This window comes from Papio anubis, chromosome 15, assembly GCF_008728515.1.
Source record: "Papio anubis isolate 15944 chromosome 15, Panubis1.0, whole genome shotgun sequence".
Taxonomy (NCBI): domain Eukaryota; kingdom Metazoa; phylum Chordata; class Mammalia; order Primates; family Cercopithecidae; genus Papio; species Papio anubis.
The window spans coordinates 5,936,724-5,956,231 of record NC_044990.1 but is presented as its reverse complement, the minus strand read 5'-3'; the positions used below and the strand labels follow the sequence as shown (position 1 = coordinate 5,956,231).

General features: G+C 39.8%; 1 protein-coding gene across 4 annotated transcripts in view; it reads right to left on the bottom strand.

The window, feature by feature from the left end:
* The window catches only part of WASF3 (WASP family member 3), a 131,643-nt gene that overhangs the window by 73,429 nt on the left and 38,706 nt on the right, over positions 1–19,508 (bottom strand). For all 4 annotated transcript variants that reach the window (XM_021929505.2, XM_021929503.2, XM_009191667.4 and 1 more), the window contains exon 2: positions 1,552–1,648. The gene's annotated coding sequence lies outside the window, so the exon portion shown is untranslated. The remainder of the gene's footprint in view (positions 1–1,551; positions 1,649–19,508) is intronic.

The window sequence follows — 19,508 nt, the reverse complement described above, 5'->3', positions numbered from 1 at the left end:
AGGAAGCAAAAGAAGCCATTTATCAGAACTACAATCAGCCTGTAACCCATCATGACACACAGGAAAAGCTCAAAAGCTATTTAACTTTTGTTTTCTAATGGAAGCATTTAACACTATAAATTTCCCCTTAAAGTAGTGCTTTAGGTGCATCACATACATTCTGATACATTATGCTTTCATTTTCATTCCATTCAAAGTATTTTGCCTTGTAAACTCCTCTTTAACCATGGGTTTTCAGGATGTGATCATTAATTTCAAAATATTTTGGAATTTCTTGGGTATCTGATACTGATTTCTAGCTTAATTAAACGTGGTCAGAGAACACAGATATATTCCTGAAAAATTACCCATAAAGTGAAAGTATGGAAATCAAGTTCAATTTTTCTATGGTAAATTAATACGTAATGATATGCCCAAGGTCAAGGCAAGCTAGGATTAGAGATCAATCTTCCAGCTTCTAATTCTGGTATAACAGCCCTTCTTCCACCTCTCAATACCATCTTAAAGCCAAAAGACGTGTTATTCTCTCCCTATCCTTTCAAAAGAAAAAAGAGAAGGAAAATTCCATATACATCCTCTCATTTGATTTTTATAATTCCATAGATCAGGCAAGATAGATGATAGTATTCTGCACATGAGGAAAGTGAAGCTCAAAGAAATAACTTGCCCTAGTAGTCTGCTATGTCTCATTACTCCTCAATTACCCCTTAAAATTAGAGCAAGACAGCTCACTGAAATCCATAAATAATTCAAAAACCTCATTTTAGCCACTATCACGATCACCACCACCTCAGTTCAGAATAAATTATAGTAAAACTGACTAGGTTTGCTTTTGGGTTTTTGGGTTTTCTTGAGACGGAGTCTTGCTCAGTCGCCCAGGCTGGAGTGCAGTGGCACGATCTCGGCTCACTGCAAGCTCCACCTTCTGGGTTCACACCATTCTCCTGCCTCAGCCTCCCAAGTAGCTGGGACTACAGGCACGTGCCACCACGCCCGGCTAATTTTTTTGTATTTTTAGTAGAGACGGGGTTTCACTGTGTTAGCCAGGATTTTCACGATCTCCTGACCTCATGATCCACCCGCCTCAGCCTCCCAAAATGCTGGAATTACAGGCATGAGCCACCGGCCATCTGACTAGGTTTAACTTTCTAAATCTTGACTTCTCATACCCATTCATTATTAGCAAGATTTGGATAACAAAGAACTGGTTAAATTCCAGGAAAGAAAAAGTAAATGGGCAAAAATGGAGGAAAATTGAGATCTCAGCTTAATAAGTCATAAACTACATAACCATGTTTTTCACACAAGAAAATTAATATGGAAATGAATATATCAAGTTTTTTTCTCTTTCAATGTCCTAAACTATTGATTAGGATCTAAAACTCTAAAATGTTACCTGTGGTTAATATTTATATATTAAAGCATATTAATATTAAATATTTGATACTCAAAAATATTAAAATATTTTATGCTATTTCTATTTCTAATTAAATTTCTACACTATGTTACAGGAATTAAATGGCTTTAAGGGTAAAAGGCACACACTCTTACCATATAATCGTTGACGATGGGTTGCAGAAATTCCCCTCAAGTAGCATCACCACTTTGGCTCAGTTATCAGTAAGAGTAACAGCAATCAAAACTAAAACTATAAAGAAAAGAAAAAAAGAATTAATTACCAGTAGGCAAAATGCATTCAAGTCTTCAAGAAAGTCTTAAATTCAAATTTCACATTTCAACAATTTCAAGGGAGCTCTAATCCCTGAACCAGTTCTTTTTTAATTATTTTAAGTAAGAAGCTAATAAGGTGTGTGAAATCCTGTATAATTCCAACCCCCTATTCTGAAAAACTTCTGAAATTAACTTCAAGGACTCACAGTAAATAATAGCCAAAGGGCAGAAAAACAAAAAGTCAAGTTTAAGTGTATTCAACTAAACTACTCAATTCATTTACTCAACAACACATATATTTTAGGTTTTGTTACTGCCTACAGACTGAATCAAATAATAGTAATCATTCACATAAGAACTGTACCTAATAAGAGCATTTGTATCAATTTCCCCTAACAATATTCAAATTTAATAAAAGTCTTGGTGATCATTTTATAAATATTCTAATAGTAGGTACAAGGATAAAATAGTAACAGATTTAACAACTGCCAAATAGACCTTAGAAAGTGTTTCCAGGACACTGGACATTAACAGCAAGGCTACAGAGCAAACTGATCAATGTTGTATACCAATGTGCTAGAGCTATGAGGTAACCAGAAGCATGATATAGTTTCCCACTCAGAATTATGTTCTACTTGGGAAGAACACATACAAGACAATTTTAGTGAACCGGCATCCGTTCACTCAGCAGGAGTGTACCAAGCATCCTGTAGAAGTCAGCCCCTCTTTCAACACTGAACACATAAAAATGAGTAAGAAAATGCCTGTTTGTGAAAGCACTCAGTCTTGTGAGGGTAACAAATAAATGCAGATAATTTTAATACAATAAGGTAGATGCAAGAAAGCAAGAGAACAGCGGCCCAGAAGTGGGGTGGGGTGCAGCTTCAGGAAAGTCAAACAAGGGTGGGAGGCGTCAAGCTTGGGAAAGGAGGTCCAGGCATGAGAAAGCAGAAACTGTGCCATTTCATTATGGAAGAAAAGCAACTTTGAGTCTACTAAAAGGAATTATCTGGACCTGCATGAATTCTATGTAGGCCCGTAGATTCTAAGAACTCACATAGTTAAGACCGCAACCATCCTTTTAACAGTACAAAAAAAAAAAAAAAAAAAAAACCAGAATGATCATTCAACGATACTCTATTTTATACATCCTAGTTTACTTATTTAAAACTCAAGCAGCACACGATTTTCTTCTCTTCCTTTGGAGCAGCTGTACAGCATGCTCTTGATGCTGAGTAAAAGAGAAAAGTGAGCTTTTTCTTAAGTACTTTGCGTAAGTGATCACCTTATTTCCAAATACAGAAAATTACCCCTGGGTTTAGATTATCCAGGCCTAATTTTACCTCTACTAGATCAGCTGATTCGACTTGATGATTTTGAGGGTAACCAGCACTATACATTTCACTTAAGAGATGGTTATATCCAGCTAACTGTGCCTAAGGACAAGGAAGATGTCCAACATCATATGTATTTCCCGGATGACCACTTGTGTTTAAGAATCACATGTTAACTCTTCCTTTTTGAAACACAATTATGAATTTTCCCATTTGTGTGAAAGGCTATGGACTTATCATTTTTGTTATTAGCTATTATTTGGTAAATGCTTTACTCAAGTCCAAGCATAGAGCTAACACCTCATATACATTTAACTTAGTCCTCACAGGCAATATCTCCATTTAAAAATGAAGAAATTAGGATCAAAAAGTGAGTTGTTGAGGATCACACAGGTAGGAAAAAAAGGAGTCAGGATGAGTCTGACTAGAAAGTAACTGTTCTTGCCAGGCACGGTGTGGCTCACACCTGTAATCCCAGCACTTTGGAAGGCTGAAGTGGGTGGATCACGAGCCCAGGAGTTTGAGACCAGCTTGGGCAACATGGCGAAACCCTGTCTTTACCAAATAAAGGAAGGAAGGAAGGAAGGAAGGAAGGAAGGAAGGAAGGAAGGAAGGAAGGAAGGAAGGAAGGAAGGAAGGAAGGAAGGAAGGAGTAAGTAAGTAATATCTACATTGGATTGTCTCCTTCTGGACACAGACACATGCATTTTTCCTTGCTGCTGAGCTGCTAACATTTCTAACATAAGTCAGGAACCATAAAAGTCTTGAAGAATTCACTAGACTTTGTTAATACGTACCCTCATTTGACAGTGGAGAGCATATCAGTAACTCCTTTGAAGTCACAGATTAAGGCTGCTAACTGGAAACACAGCACCTCTACGAAGAGGTACAATACTGGCCAGAACAGGGAAGCATGCTTCTGTACAACACCATCGCTCCAATTCTGTTTCCGTCCATGGCTACACTCTGAATGGTGCTGACAGTGCTCTCCTGTGGCTACTGTCCAGAAGCAGAATTGCCCTGTAACTTCCTACCTCTGGCCCTGCATCCGTTACGCTCCCCCTGACACAAATGCTCTCCTGTCGTCTAGTTTCCAGGTATCCAAAGGTCTCTTGCCTTCAAACTGCAACCTACTATGGCCTCCATCCATCCATGCCTTTACCTGCTCAATAAACACATATATATGTAGTTATGTGTCAGTCACTATGCCTGCCCCTCCCCCTGGAAAAACCAAAGCCCAATCCTGGACTCCCAAGAACCTCTCAGTCCACCAGAAGAAAAGTCTGTGGGGACAGGTGTATGTGGGGGATGCAGAGAGCACAAGGGAGAAGGTGGCTACAGCTGGAGGGGCAGCGGCAGGGACAGCTTCACAAGGCTGGTCACCGAATTTAAGCCGTAAGAAGACAGGTGATGAAGACCTAAACTAAGACAAGGGAGGATTCTTTAAATGGAACACATCTGACAGACACAGGTCTCGGGAGATTAAGTGGATGGGGATGCTGACTCCCCTGGAGTCAAGGAGTACTCTGAGGTAGCGCTGTCCAAATGAATGTTCTGCAGCGATGGAAATGTTCTATACAGTGACCATGTCCCACAGGGCAGCCTCCAGCCACATGGAGTGCTGGATCCAGATTGAAATGTGCCAATGTGAGTAAGGAACTCAATATTTTACTTCATTTTAACGAATGTTCATTTAAATAGTAACATGTGGCTAGTGGCTACTATGTCGGACAGTACTCTTCTAAGATTTTTGGCTTGAGAGAGTTGTACTGAAGGTGTTATTACCAACATCTGGAAAAAGAAATACTGCAAAGAAAAGCATATAGACACTCAAATATTTGAATAAATAAGCAAATCACTGACTAGAGGAACAAACTGGGTAATCTTTAAGGACCTCTCGCCGCTAAAATCCCATCACAGATGTCCTTATCCTTGTTCACTCAGGTTCCAAATAATGACCTCAATATGGTAGCAACAAAATATAATCCTGCTGTCTCTAGGCTTAAGTATTAAAACACTACTACTAAATAAAAATTCTTTATACCATTCAGGGAAAAAAGAAAAGAAAAATGACATCATGAAACCACTGGAAGTCACAATTTAGAGAATAATCACAGACCAAAGTCAAGCCAGGAAAAATAACTGCCTAGTAAAAAAAAGTGTCTTTTTCCAAAAAGAAGAGGGAAAGGGGAAGAGGGGACCACACAGCATTATGACAGCCAACACGAGCGCAGGTAATTTCAAATACATTTAGACCATTCACCTCGTCAGCAGCTCACTTCACATTCAGGTTACATTTCTCTGTAGTCTGATGAGAGAAATGACAGAGTTTATCTAATGAAATACCTACTTTTGTACTACAGGGCATTTTACAAGGTCAATGATAATAAAATTTTCCCTAGTAATACGCCCTTTAATCTTACTTATCCATGACATCCAAAATCAATATGAAATAAAGAATTCTGCTACTTGAAAACACTTAACCTGAGAACAGGTTGTATCTAAATGACCCACTGTTAATCTACCAATATTATCCTAATCTGATTGTATTTGGATTTACTATTTTAGTCCCTGACATCTCTTATACGCCTCCAAATTCTAGTTTTCCAGAAATGAGAAGCTAGCTCGAGATATAGCTCTATTTCACCACTTCTTTTTCCAGCCTTACCTCCTAAACCAGGCTGAAATTCTGTTCTTTTCACCTCTATCGACGAGATCACATCACCAATGTTTTTAACTATTCACATATAACATTCTATTTATGACAAGCACTATAGAAATGTAACCACTTCTAGCTTCACAGAAATATATCTCATAAGAAAGTCAAGTACGAATTTTTTAGCAAAAAGCCTACGTCTAGCATAACAAGACAGCAATCTTTGTGTTTCTCCTCTTTCTTGCTCTCCGGTTGACTATCTGAGCTTCGATATCCCACTGCTACAACAGTTCCACACCTTTTGAAGTCAGAGCCAGCATGAACATATTTTAGCTGGCCCCACTATACAATTCAACACATAACTGACCTGTTACAGAAAGTGAGGCAAAAACAAGGTCAAGTAGTAAAGTCTTTGCCCCCAAAAAGTTGATCTGGTGGGGAAGAGTAAACAAACACAAATAAATACAAAACAAGTAGCAGAAAAGATACTGCTGTAAGTTAAAACAAAAACAACATTAGCTGACATTCACTGAACACCTACGTGTATAACATTCTTGGCTAGGTACATTTTAATTTCAATAAAACTATATTAATTATACTAAAAGAGAGCAAATGAAGAGAAATTCTCCCAGTTTTGAGTACTTTATTCACTCAAAAATTACTTATCACAGACGTAAATACAAGAATCATAAGATAATAGTTTATTTCCCTTCCATTTAATGAACAATAACTGCCTAGTAAAACACAAAGAAAAAGGAACCAATTCCTGATATGACATTGTAAAGATCCATGAGTGGCCCACACCTCTGGGCTAATAGTCCCTGGCCAGAGAATCTGATAGCCTGACAACGATCTGGGCCACATCAACCGCACATCAGTTCATTCAAGCATTTACTACTGTTTAACACAGTTTATGGGGGACAAGAGACAGGGGACATTACTTGGGACTGAGCCCCTGTACTAGGCCCTAGTAGACCAGACCAAACCAGAATGGAGTCACTTGTGGTAACTGTCACTTAGACTGAACTCAGCTGGGTACGGTGGCTCATGCCTGTAATCCCAGCATTTTGGGAGGCCTAGGTAGGATTATCTCTTAAGCCTAGGAGTTTGAGACCAGCTTGGGCAACACATGGAGACCTCATCTCTACAAATAATTTAAAAATTAGCTAGGCATGGTGGCACACTCCTGTGGCCCCACCTACTCAGGAGGCTGAAGCAGGAGGATCACCTGAGCCCAGGAGGCTGACGCTGCAGTGAGTAAGCTGAGATCACTCCACGGCACTCCAGTCTGGGCGACAGAGCAAGATCCTGTTTCCAAAAAACAAAACAAACAAACCAAAAAAAAAAAAAAACTGCTCTGAAACAAGCCAGTTTTCTATTAAAAACAAAAAAATAAGAGATTCATGGCAACCAATGAGAAGTGGCCCAGTTTATCTGAGCTGAGATAATAAGAAAGTTTCCTCCATTTTAACCCTATAAGGAAAGTAATTCTGAAATAATGAATCTGCTGTTCATTCTTTATTTCTGCTTTCTTCAGCCTTTTTCTGCCTATAAAGCCACGCTCCTCTCCTCAGCTCACTGGAACACCCATCCTGTTTTATAGAATGAGGTACAATTCAATGCTAGAATCACAAATAAAAGCCAATTAGATCTTGATTTTTAATTAGATTTTTAATTTGCCTTTTGACACTAGCCCACTATTATGCATTAGAAATATAACTATGAATCACACAAACATAAAGCTATGTGTTATACCAAAAAATACCACACCACAAGCTATAAAGTGTTAAGTGAAAAGAGAGACATAGGAACCCTCCCTACCATCTGAAAGGTATACAGCCCAAGACACTCAGCAGATGCCTGAAACTGTGGATAGTACCAAACCCTGTATACTAAGTTTTCTCCTATACATACATACCTATGATAACTTATTTTATAAATTAGGCACATTTAATTTATAAATTAGGCACAGTAAGAGTAACAATACTCAAAATAGAACAATTATACCAATATCCTGTAATAAAAGTCACATGAATGTGGTCTCTCTCTCATGTGTATGCACAAAATAGCCTAATATTTTCAGACCACAGGTGACTGCCAGTAACTGAAACTGTGGTAAGTGAAACCTCGGATATGGGGGGACTACTGAACATGCAAAGTGCTATGACAGAAGACTGGTTCCAGCTGCAGTAAACAAGAGAGGAACAGTGACACCAAGAGACTGATTTCTGTCCTTTGAGATGCAAAGAGTATACAAAGTCAACGTGAAGATAAACTCTTAACACCATCTAAATATTGTGCTATGAGAGGTAGTCAAAGGGCCAGGGCAGTAGCTCACACCTGTAATCCCAGCCTTTTGGGAAGCTGAGGGAGGAGGATTGCTTGAGCCCAGGAGTTTGGCACCAGCCTGGGCAACAGGGCAAAGCCAGTCTCTAAAACAAAAAAATTAGCTGGGCATGGTGACGCACACCTGTAGTCCCAGCTGCTCAGGAGGCTGAGGTGGGAGGATCGCTTGAGCTTGGGAGGTCAAGCCTGCAGTGAGCTACAATCACACCACTGCATTCCAGCCTGGGTAACAGAGTGAGATCCTGTCCCTGCCACACACACACACACACACACACACAGAGAAAGAGAGAGAGAGAAAGGAAAAAAGAGACCTAGTCAAACAGCTCCAGATGCAGAACTTGCTCCTGAGATAAAGCGTGTATGTATCCACCTGTCCGTCTCCTGTGAGGCTACAGAAAACTCTGAGCAGTTTATTTAAACCTACGTTTCCCTAACTACACAAATCAGACTGTGAGAATTAAATGAGCTAACCCATGGGAAGAGCTGTCTGCCTCATTTAACAAGCAATAAAGAGCACCAATCACTGTTACTGCAGGTGCCGCCCTAGCAGCCTGGACAACCCACCAGTGCTGGGAGCATGTCCACTGCGTCTCAGTACCAATCCCAGGGTTTCACACAGAAAGGAGTTCATGGCAACCTCTCAATCAATGTGGATTCAGAACAAAACAAATAATGAACAAATGAGCAAACAAAAACCTAAAACCAGAATGATTTACGTTCAAATTCAGTCCTACTCTTAAATTTGCCTAGTTATTCATTACCACAACAAAAAGTGCAGAACTACTAGAAATCAAAAAATTTAAGAAGTTGAAAATGGTTAGAAATCCATAGTAAATATAATTGGTTTTCAAAGGAAAACTCGATTATCTAATCCTATGATGTTTCTGCCTACATGTGACAGTTAAGCTTCGTTTTTAAGGTACACAGTAGACAGGTCTGGCCCCGGGCAGCCACCTGTGGATCCTAATACTTTGATCCCTAACTCCATTCTTCACTGTGACAAATCTTTTTCTTTTTAATTCCAGCACTTGGCACATTACTTGGCACATAGACAACACTCAAAAACATTTGTCAAAGAAGTGATTTTTTTCCCAAATGCAGAGATTTAAAAGAAAAACAATGCATCTTCCCAACCTACTTCAACTAGAAAAGCTGGACTTGCCCCATATTTAGTGACCCTGAGTTGGCTCTGTGATCACCACGTTTAAGTGTCACACAAGCATAAAGCATGAGAATTTGAATCAACAGTTGTTTCAATTCCACCAAACAGTTAATGAGCTTCTTTGTGATGGGCATAAAAAGATAAAATAATAACTTTCTCATGATAACATAAGGCTTCCAGTTTGAGGAAAGACTGTTGACTAGAACCAAGAAGCTAGTTCAGCAACATTCTGAATCATCCACCATCATTAAATACAAATGTGGACTGGTACCAAGGGCATCACTAAGCAGTGTTCTTTAGCGATCCTCAGAAGCAGTCGGAGAACTGGAGGAAAACCAGGGTCCGCAGGATAGCTGGACAGAGGAGCAGAGGTCCTGAGGGTGGAAGCACTGACCAGAAGGAAGGGCCTGAGGACAGGAAAGACAGGGAGAGGCCAGAGGACCCTGCGCCTCTGTCCAGGACTGCGCAGAGAACACAGATGCAACAAGGTCACCAGTTAGGAAATAACAGGATTCCAGAATTTTTAAAACTCCCCTGTTCTTAAAAAAGTGGGACACTGTGTCCTTGGCTGATCTTTTGGCACTTTCTATTGCTCTTAACCCCATAAAGATGACAAAAACAGTGGCTTCCAGGGAGGCCCTTGAGATGACAGTTTAAACCTTGAAACAAATCCAACCCAAGTAAAAAGATTTTCTTGCCCAAACTACTTTGTATATTTCTCAGCTTTAATTACTGAACCCTATAACTAGAATTCATCCCTGATTCAAAGAGATGCTAAAAATAGCCTGTTTCAGAACGTAGAATGAGAAGCATCCTGTAATTTTGCTACTAAATGGACTCCTTTTTTTTTTATAGCTCAGTAACTTACTCTTCAAATACATTTCTTTTTATCAACCAAAAAAATGCAAAGCACTTCGGATGCACATTCAACACTAATTTTCAATACTAATTATGTATTTATAAGGTTGTAAGTGAAATCTCAGGCATATACCAACCTTACTTAAAAACAGCCTCCTGACTCTTTCCCTCTAATCATGACCTTCATTAAACAGCTCTGATTGCAAAGAGTACCACCTCATTTACATACGATGAATGAATTAAAACAAAGCTCTTATCCAACAGGCTCCCCACTGCAACTGGCAATTTATTAATAACAACTTACATCTGAATCCACAGTGCCATTTACAAAGGGCCTTCACATAAATCATCTCATGTAATCCCCTACAACCTTGACACCTGCAAGTTAGGAATTAGTTTAACTATCTTGCAAATTAGGAAACAGTCTTACAGAATGACTCATCCAAAAAAAAATCACACAGTAAATACAGGTGAAAGACACACTCACCTACATCGATCTCACCTAAGTTTCAAGGTTTATTCCGAACTCCACTCCTTCTATGACTGACTCTATCTTCTTCACTATGGTTTCAGGACCACCCCAACCCAGCTAGTTCACCCCACCCTCCTAACTCCAACAGAACTCACTAGGAGTATAACCAATGTGAAACCCAACACATGCTACTTTCCACTGGGATTTACCTTCAGAGGCCTAGGTTCTGTTTTCTCAACTCAATCAGAAGCCCTCGTATTTACATACACATTAAACTACTGTTTATGATGCCACCTAAGAATCGTCTAGTAAACAAATGTCTTTCTTTCCCTAACTTCAGCAACCAAACCAGGGCATTACCCTTAGCTTTGGCCCCACCATCCTGTCTCCAACCAGAAAATCCTTAAAGCTGTTCATAGGCCATCATAAATAAGTATAAAAGAGGTTTCCCCTTTTTAATGTTTTTTACAAACATTTTTAGTAGAGAGACACAGGGTCTCACTGTGCTGCCCAGGCTGGTTTCAAACTCTGGCCTCAAGTGATCCTCCTGCCTCAGCCTCCCAAATGCCAAGATTATAGGTGTGAACCACCACGCACAGCCCAAAAGAGGTTTTCTTAGCTGTGCTTAAAGTTGCCTTACATCCTTTACTGGTTTGAGTCTCTGCCTTTCTCCTATGCCTATATTCCATCCCTGGTCTCTGACTTCGTATTGCCTCCTGAGCACCTGCTCAACTGACCAACTAGTTATTTGTGTTTTTACTTCCTTGATTTCACCTACTTTGATTCCTGAAGATTCACCTGGTTCCTGCTCAGGTGCTGGTAACACCTTTACCTCCCAGCCTCACCTTGCTCTCTGAATCCAGATTTTCTCATCTGTCCTCATATCAACTACAGTCCAACCCCTACAAAAGGTACCACCCAGGCCCCAGCACAAGATGCTGCTGAGCCTTCTACAGCTGGCCAGAAGGATAGTGCTGTCTTTTTTACCTTCAGCTTATTCCTGGAGCTCTGCACTTCCACAGCTGTTTCAGGAGAAAGACAAATTTAACAGAGGTACCAACAGCAATTTCTCTTACCTCCCCATGGGCCCTTATCTCCTTCGTCTTCAAGCTCAAGACTTAAAAATCAGGTGACAAATAACCCAGGCTAAAATACCACACAGTTAGCAATCTGTTGGATACCAATGGGTTAGATCATAACCAAATCAGGATTTCCACTTAGTTTCACTGAATGTGTTGAGTCTTACATTTGGACAAAGAAAATAATGAAAATCATTACATAAGTGCATAAAATACACAGCAAATCTGTATATTATCAAATAGAAATAGCAAGATGTAAATACTGCATTGCAGAGGTATTTTTTTTTCATTATTATCATGACAATTTTTAAATACTCCAAAATCAAACTATATTTCAAAATTACCTCTATAATACTAAACCTGACATAAAGATTTCATGTGCAATTCAGCAAGTAACTTCAGTTTTTCTTTTTCTCTCTCTGAGGATACAGTATAATAGTGGCCACTATAACAAAGAGATTCATAAACCTGTACCCACAGGGGATCCTATGTGTTCAAACAAGACTGACAAACACAGCAATAACATTTTACAACATGTCTACATTCAAAGCCCCTGAGCCTCTAGTCAAAACCTAACTCACACTATATCTACAGTAATCAGGGAACTAAATGGCCCACCTTCATGCCACAAGAATACTACAATTTATGAGAGAAGACACAAACAAACAAAAACAAGGAAAAAATGACTTCCTAGAAATAAATGTAAAAATTCAGTCACCTAAGTAACTCATTATTGCCAAAAACATTTCTAGCATCAAATTCTATCTCCAATTAATTAAGTAGCCGTAATCATTTAATCAGTGGCATCCAATATAATCCTGTAGGAAACATTTTCTGAAGCCCAGAGGCTGCATGGTAAAGGGGAAAGATCAGAGGTACGGGGTCAGAGATCTGAGTTCCACCCTGGAACTACCATCGAAAAGCTCTGGACCTTGGAAGAGTTATTACTGTTTGAGTCTCAAGCTCCCCTTTTATAAAAATAAAGCCAATCATACCTCCCCTTAAAATGTGACGGGGAGGATGCAGTCTTATGGGCAAAGAACATAGCAAGGTAGCAGAGGCATTTAATAAATGGTAGTTATTATTTCTAGACAACTAAAAGCAAAACATGCTCCCTGTGGGCCGACAAGCACAACCATCACAATCTGGCAGCTTTACTCAGCCCACTCTTGGCACAAAGGAAGTGTGAATATCTTTGCATTTGTGTATGCAGATGACAGGCCACATCCTCACTCTTTGAGGTTATGGTGGCAGCACTGATCTGTCTCCAAATGACAAAATTCATGTTTGAGGCCAGTGGCCAATGTATCAAATATCCCTGAACCAGCATCTCTGTTTTCTACAAACAAAGATAATAATGGCCAATGTACTCACTGAAAGGGTACAGAAATGTAGATATTCCAAACAGTAGATATTCTGATATTTGAAATCCTCATGTTTATTTAACTAAAGCTTTAGATTTTGTAGAGTTTTCTGTTAATAACTTGAATTCTGCATAAAATGCCAGCTGAATCTGTCAACCCTGAAAGTAGGAGGGTACCAAGATCCAGATTCTGCCCCTATTCTCTCCATCATCCACTATCATCCATATTCCAGTGGCAGGACGCTTCTTTCAAAGTCTAGAAGAGATGTAAGGAAAGCCTCATCTTTGTAGAACCTTTGAGCACAGGAATAATGATTCAGTGACTATACAACTCCACATACAAAGTAAACTGAAGAAATTAAAGTGGTAATAAACCTATACACAGCAACAGTCAACAAAATTAAAATTAAAGTACTTCAGCAAATTACATCTACAGTATTATCTTCTCCCCTCAAAACTGCTGAGATAAATGGAATTCCATGGAAATCTCCTAAAATAAATGCTACGTAATTCACATACCAAATACACAGAGATTAAGTACCATTTTTATCAATCTGCTTAAAATTAATGACCTCAAATACAAAAGTAATCAGTAATTTTTAAAATACATCTGAAAGCAAGTGAATATTATTGCACCTAAAAGTGTTGAAAATACATTATATAAACCCACAAAACCATGAGATTTCAACACAGCATGGCTCTATCTACTATATAACCTATAAAACTAAGCATTTTCAACCTAAGAGAACCAAACTGCTAATCATCTCTACTCTGCCACAAAGAAAGCAATCACCCCCACTATATACCACATTCCTACAACTACTAAGGAAAGGAGGAAAGACAGAAGTGGAGAGGTGGAGAGAGGATGTGTAGGGAACAGACATTAACATTCTACAGTGCTGCGACAGTTTTTCTTCTTGGAGGCAATAAGTAATGCAGAGCGGATGCTCCTGTTCGTCTTTTGGAGATGAATCCAGCACAAGGAGATTAAGTCATGAAAGAGGAGCTAAAACATCTGGCCTCCAATACTAACCAACCAACAGCAGAACGGACAGACACCCCAGCTCCCAGAAGCATTGTGAAACATCTTACTAAATACACCTTTTTACTCAGGATTTGTATCTGAATTCTCTGCTGGGATGAAAAGCTAACCAGGATTGTCTCTGCCCTGACGTGAGAGCATCTAGAAAGGAAAAAATGAGAAGCAATGTACTTCACTGCTACTGAGCCTGCCATGCTGAGCCAGAACTCTGCTTTATGTTCTTAGCCTCTCACTCGGTCCTCACAGCAACCCTAGCAAGTAGGAACTATTAATATCCCCATTTTACAAACAAGGGAACTAAGAAACAGAGAAGTGAAGTGGCTTGCCCCAGGTCACACAGTACATAACAGAGTTGAGAGTCAAACCTAGAAAACCTGTTTTCAGAGACAATGCTTTTAACCACTAGCCTTCCCTTCTTTTATTTGAAATGAAATATAATCTTGCTGTAAAGACAACTCAGGAAATGTAAAGTCATCATGTATCCATCCCACTCACCTTACTGCCCACTCTACCACTAAAGGTAAATCTCAAAATCTTTCCTACAGTAATCCCAGACAAACCATTCAAGCCCTGGAAAGTTTACTGTGTACTTCTGCATCATTTAATCTTCGGAGCCCAAAGAGGATGATAGAGGTGGGTGTTACAACCTCCAATTAACAAAGGAATACTTTCAGAGAGTAATTTAACACTACTGCAAAGCTCTAAGTGGCAAAGCCAAGGTTTGAACTCCCCAGTCCACTTAGAAAAGATGCCTGTTGGAAATATTTTATCCACTGTCTCAATGAATCAAATCCCATGGGATGACTGTAACCTCCATTCTATAACATTACACAGGGACAATTTGCCCCAGGATTTACAAAGTGTGGAGAGAACACAAAGAAACCTACAGGAAGTAAATACCAGATATTAAGAAGGCCTTTGCAGGCAAAGTAGTAATCCACAGCTGTTTTCATCTGTGGCAAAGTGGTGGAAAGACAAAGAATCTGCCAACAGATAGGGGTAAGAAGATACCAGCTGAACTGTTAACAAACTTTTAATGTCTCCATGTGAGCTGAAATGAAGATCAGAATCTCCAGGAGCCCCAAAACACAGCAAATCTGCATCCACTTGCCAACTCTTTCCTGTAGGCCTTAATCAAATACACATGGGTGGTGCACAAGGCGCTAGGGCAGGAGAGCTGAGAGAACCCCTATGTCAGGCACTTGTGAAGTCCCTAGATGCAGCGTAGCAGCCTGACACCAGGAGGAAGGCAACTAAGGGGACAGAAATCAGCTTTTACCGTCTCTACTAAAACTACAATAAATTAGCCGGGGGTGGTGGCGGACGCCTGTAATCCCAGCTTCACCAGAGGCTGAGGCAGGAGAATTGCTTGAACCCGGGAGGCAGAGGTTGCTGTGAGTCAAGATCAGCCACTGCGCTCCAGCCCGGAAGACAGAGCAAGACTCCATCTCAAAACAAAGAAAAGAAAACAAGAGCAGGGTAGGCCAGGCACGGCGGCACACGCCTATAATCCCAGCACTTTGGGAGATCGAGACGGGTGATCACCCAAGGTCAGGAGTTCAAGACCAACATGGAGAAGTCCCATCTCTACTAAAAATACAAAAATTAGCCAGGCACGGTGGCATGCACCTGTAATCCCAGCTACTCACGAGTCTGAGGCAGGAGAATCGTTTGAACCCTGCAGACGGAGGATGCAGTGAGCCAAGATCGTGCCAGTGCACTCCAGTCCGGGTGACAGAGCGAGACTCTGTCTCAAAATATAAATAATAATAAATTAAATAAAATAAAAAAGAGCAGGGCAAAGAGATACCTTCTGAGGAACCGAAAGCCATGGAGAGTATAACTAACTCTCCAGTGTCCAGAAAGGCTAGCAGCCAAGCTATAAAACAAAGAGAAATCTCCCACCGTTCAACAAGTTGGCAGCTTGGCTCTGAGGCATAAAGAGATCTCCAAGATCTTACTGGGGTTCGGAGTGAAAACTGCCAAAAACAAATTTGTGATCCCACTTTCAAACTATGTGAATTCCACAGTAAATTGACTCTAATGCTACTTCGAAGCCCAGATCCAGTCAGTCCCCCACATTAACAATGTGACAAAAGGAAGAGCAAGCCCTTTGCCGAGACAGATATTCCTCAGTCTATATTGTTCTTAATGTCCAGCACACAATAAAAAAATTATGGGGCCAGGCGTGGTGGCTCATGCCTTAATCCCAGCACTTTGGGAGGCCCAGGCGGGCGGATCACTTGAAGCCAGGAGTTTGAGATCAGCCTGGCCAACATGGCGAAGCCCCATCTCTACTAAAAATACAAAACATTAGCCGGGCGTGCTGGCATACACCTGTAATTCCAACTACTCAGGAGGCTGAGGCACGAGAATGGCTTAAAGCCAGGAGGCAGAGGTTGCAGTGGGATGAGATCGCGCCACTGCACTCCAGCCTGGGTGACAAAGTGAGATGTCCCAAAAAAAAAAAGATAATAATAATAAATAGAAATAATGGGACACAAGGAGGAGACAAACATGGTCCATTTTCAAAAAGTCAGCAGGGGGTACATCCATATATGATCCTGATGTTGCAACCAGTAGACATAACCATGAATAAATGTACTAAAAGACTTAGTGAGGAAGACGAGCAGGTGAAGGATTTCATCAGAGTAAAATAACTAAATAGGTAAACAGAAAAGCCAGAAATGGAAATTACAATTTCAGAAAGAAAGAACTCATTCGATGAGCTTAACAGAAAACGGGACATAGCAGAAGGTGGTGGTTCTATGAGTTGCAGAGACAGAAAAATGGAAAACAAGAAAACTGCCCAAGGGCTGAGAAATAATAAATGGCTTGAATATACTGGAGTCCCAGAAGACAAGGAGAGAACTGGATAAAAGAAATATCTTAAGAAAATAATAATCTGATAATTTCCCAAATGTAATGAAGGACATCAACCCACAGATCGGAGAAGCTCATTAAATCCAAAGATAGTAAATATAAAGAAAAATCACACCTAGGCACATCATAGCCAAAGTGCTAAAAACCAAAGACGAAGAGGAAATACTCAAAGCAACCAGAGGAAAACGAGACATATGACTTGTAGAAAACTGTAATAAGGGCAACATTTAAGAAGGCTAAATTTTATCAAAAATAATTAAAGTCAGAATATGATGAACTAACATGTTTAGAATGCTGAGGTGTGGGGAAAATGACTGTCACACAAGGCTGTCTAATAAAAAAAAACTAAAGAAAGAACTCTCAAAACTAGCTTTAAAAAAAAAAGGAAACAATCCAATTATGAAATGAGTGAAAAAATAAATAAATATTTCACCAAAGAGGATACATAGATGGCAAATAAGCAGATGAAAAGATGGTCAACATTATTAGGCATTAGAGGAATGCAAATTAAAACCACAATGAGGTATCATTACATTCAGGTTAGAACAGTTACAATAAACAGTGATAATACCGAAGTCTGGTGAGGATGCAAAGAAAATGGATCACTTATACACTGCTGGTGAAAATGTAAAATAGTACAGCTACTCTGGAAAATAGTTTGGCAGGTTCTTACGAAACTAAAGATTAACTTGCCAATAATCACATTCATGGGTATTCATCCCAGAGAAAATATATTCATACAAAACCTGTACACAAATGTTCATAGCAGCTTTACTCATAACAGCAAAATAGTACAAACAGTGCAAATGTTGTTTGTGTGGATTGTTGAACCAACTCCGGTATATCCATACAACTGTAAACTGCTCAGCAATACAAAGGAATGAACAATTGATACATAAAACAACCTGGACAGACCTCAAGGACATTTTGCTTAGTGAAAAAAGTACATCGCAGAAGGTTAAACATGGTATGATTTCATGTATATAACATTCCGAAAATGACACAACTAATAGAGATGAAGAACAGGGGCCAGGGACAAGGAACAGGATGGCTGAGAGTACAAAGAAATTGCACAAGGGAGATTTTGTGGTGATGGAACAGTACTGTATCTTGATGGTGGCAGTGTTATAAGAATCTACACATATGATAAAACTGCAGAGAACTTTACCCACTCGCACACACACACCTGCAGTTTAAAATATAGTGAACAATGAATAAGGTCATTGGTACGTACCAGTATCAATTTCTTGGTTTCTGTATTATACTACAAGCTATAAAAGATGTCACCTTTGGGGAAGCTGGGCAAGGGTACATGGGACTGTGAATTTTTTTATGCCATGTTCTCTGAGATTATTACTATATAAAAATAAAAGGTTTAATATTTTAAAAGGAAGACAAAGTAAAGACATTTTCTGATAAGCCAAAGCTGAGCAGATCCACATTTAAAAAGATGCTGAAGTTCTTCAGACTGAATGGAAACAGTATCAGACAGAAACAGGAAGAAAGAACACCAAAAGACATTAAGTGTGTTCCTCCTGAGATATTCCTTTGTTCAACCAACATTTGTTAAATATCTTTTCTGCAAGTCTTTATGGTAAGTGCCATGGGATCAAAGACAAATAACACTCATACTATCTATTATACAAACCTACACATAAATATTAGCAACAAATGACATTGAAGACTATGTTATCAAGCTACTTATACACTGCTGGTGGTTATACAGAAAAGGAAGTTGTTGTTGGGAAATGGTAGGTAAAGAAAGACTTCCCAGAGCTGAATCTGAAGATGAATGTTAAATGAACAAGTGAGGGACAGTATTCTAGGCAAAGCGTCTGCCGGAGAGAGAGCAGCCACAGAGGAGTGAACGAGGAAGACATACATGTGGAGCTCCAAGAGCTCAAGAGACCCAAGGAGGAGGAGGAAGAAAAATCCCCAGGAAATGACAGAAGACAGACTGGGGATGGACAGGCAGAGCCCAAAAAGCCCCTGTCAAATAAGGAGGATCTACAAGTAACCGGGAGAGTTGGAAGGAACTTCTATTCCTTTATTAGGAAAGGAATAGAAGTCTAGGGAGGTAACTTTGGCAGTATGAATGATGTACTCGGGGAAAGCGATATAGGAGCTACAACTGGGCAGTAATACAACAGTCCAGAAAGGAGATGGTAGTAAGCTTAGGCCAAGGCAGCAGCCAGGAGCACAGGAGTCAAAGGGCATATACAAGCTAGCTGAGGATCAAGAGGAAAGGGAGGAACTGACGATCACTCCCACAATTCCAACTTGAGTGCTGAAAAGATTTTACCTCCATTTGTCTCAAAAGGGAATAGAACAGTAAGGAGCAGGTTTTGATGCAAAAAATAATAATTACACTTTTGGAGATGGTGATCTTGAGGTACAGGGGGAACCTCCAGATATCTAACAAATGCAGAGATACAGCCTGGAGCAGAGGCCATAAATTAGCCCTCGCTGGAACTGAAGGACTAGAAGAGCATTTGATGGAATTGCCAAGGGGAGTAAATACAAAATGAGAAGAAAACAGCATTAAGAATCAAATTCCAGGAGAAAAAGGCCCTTCGAAAATTTATACTTTAAAAAGTATAAATTGGAATACTTTTGTTGTCATTATATGTTAAGAGCCTTCA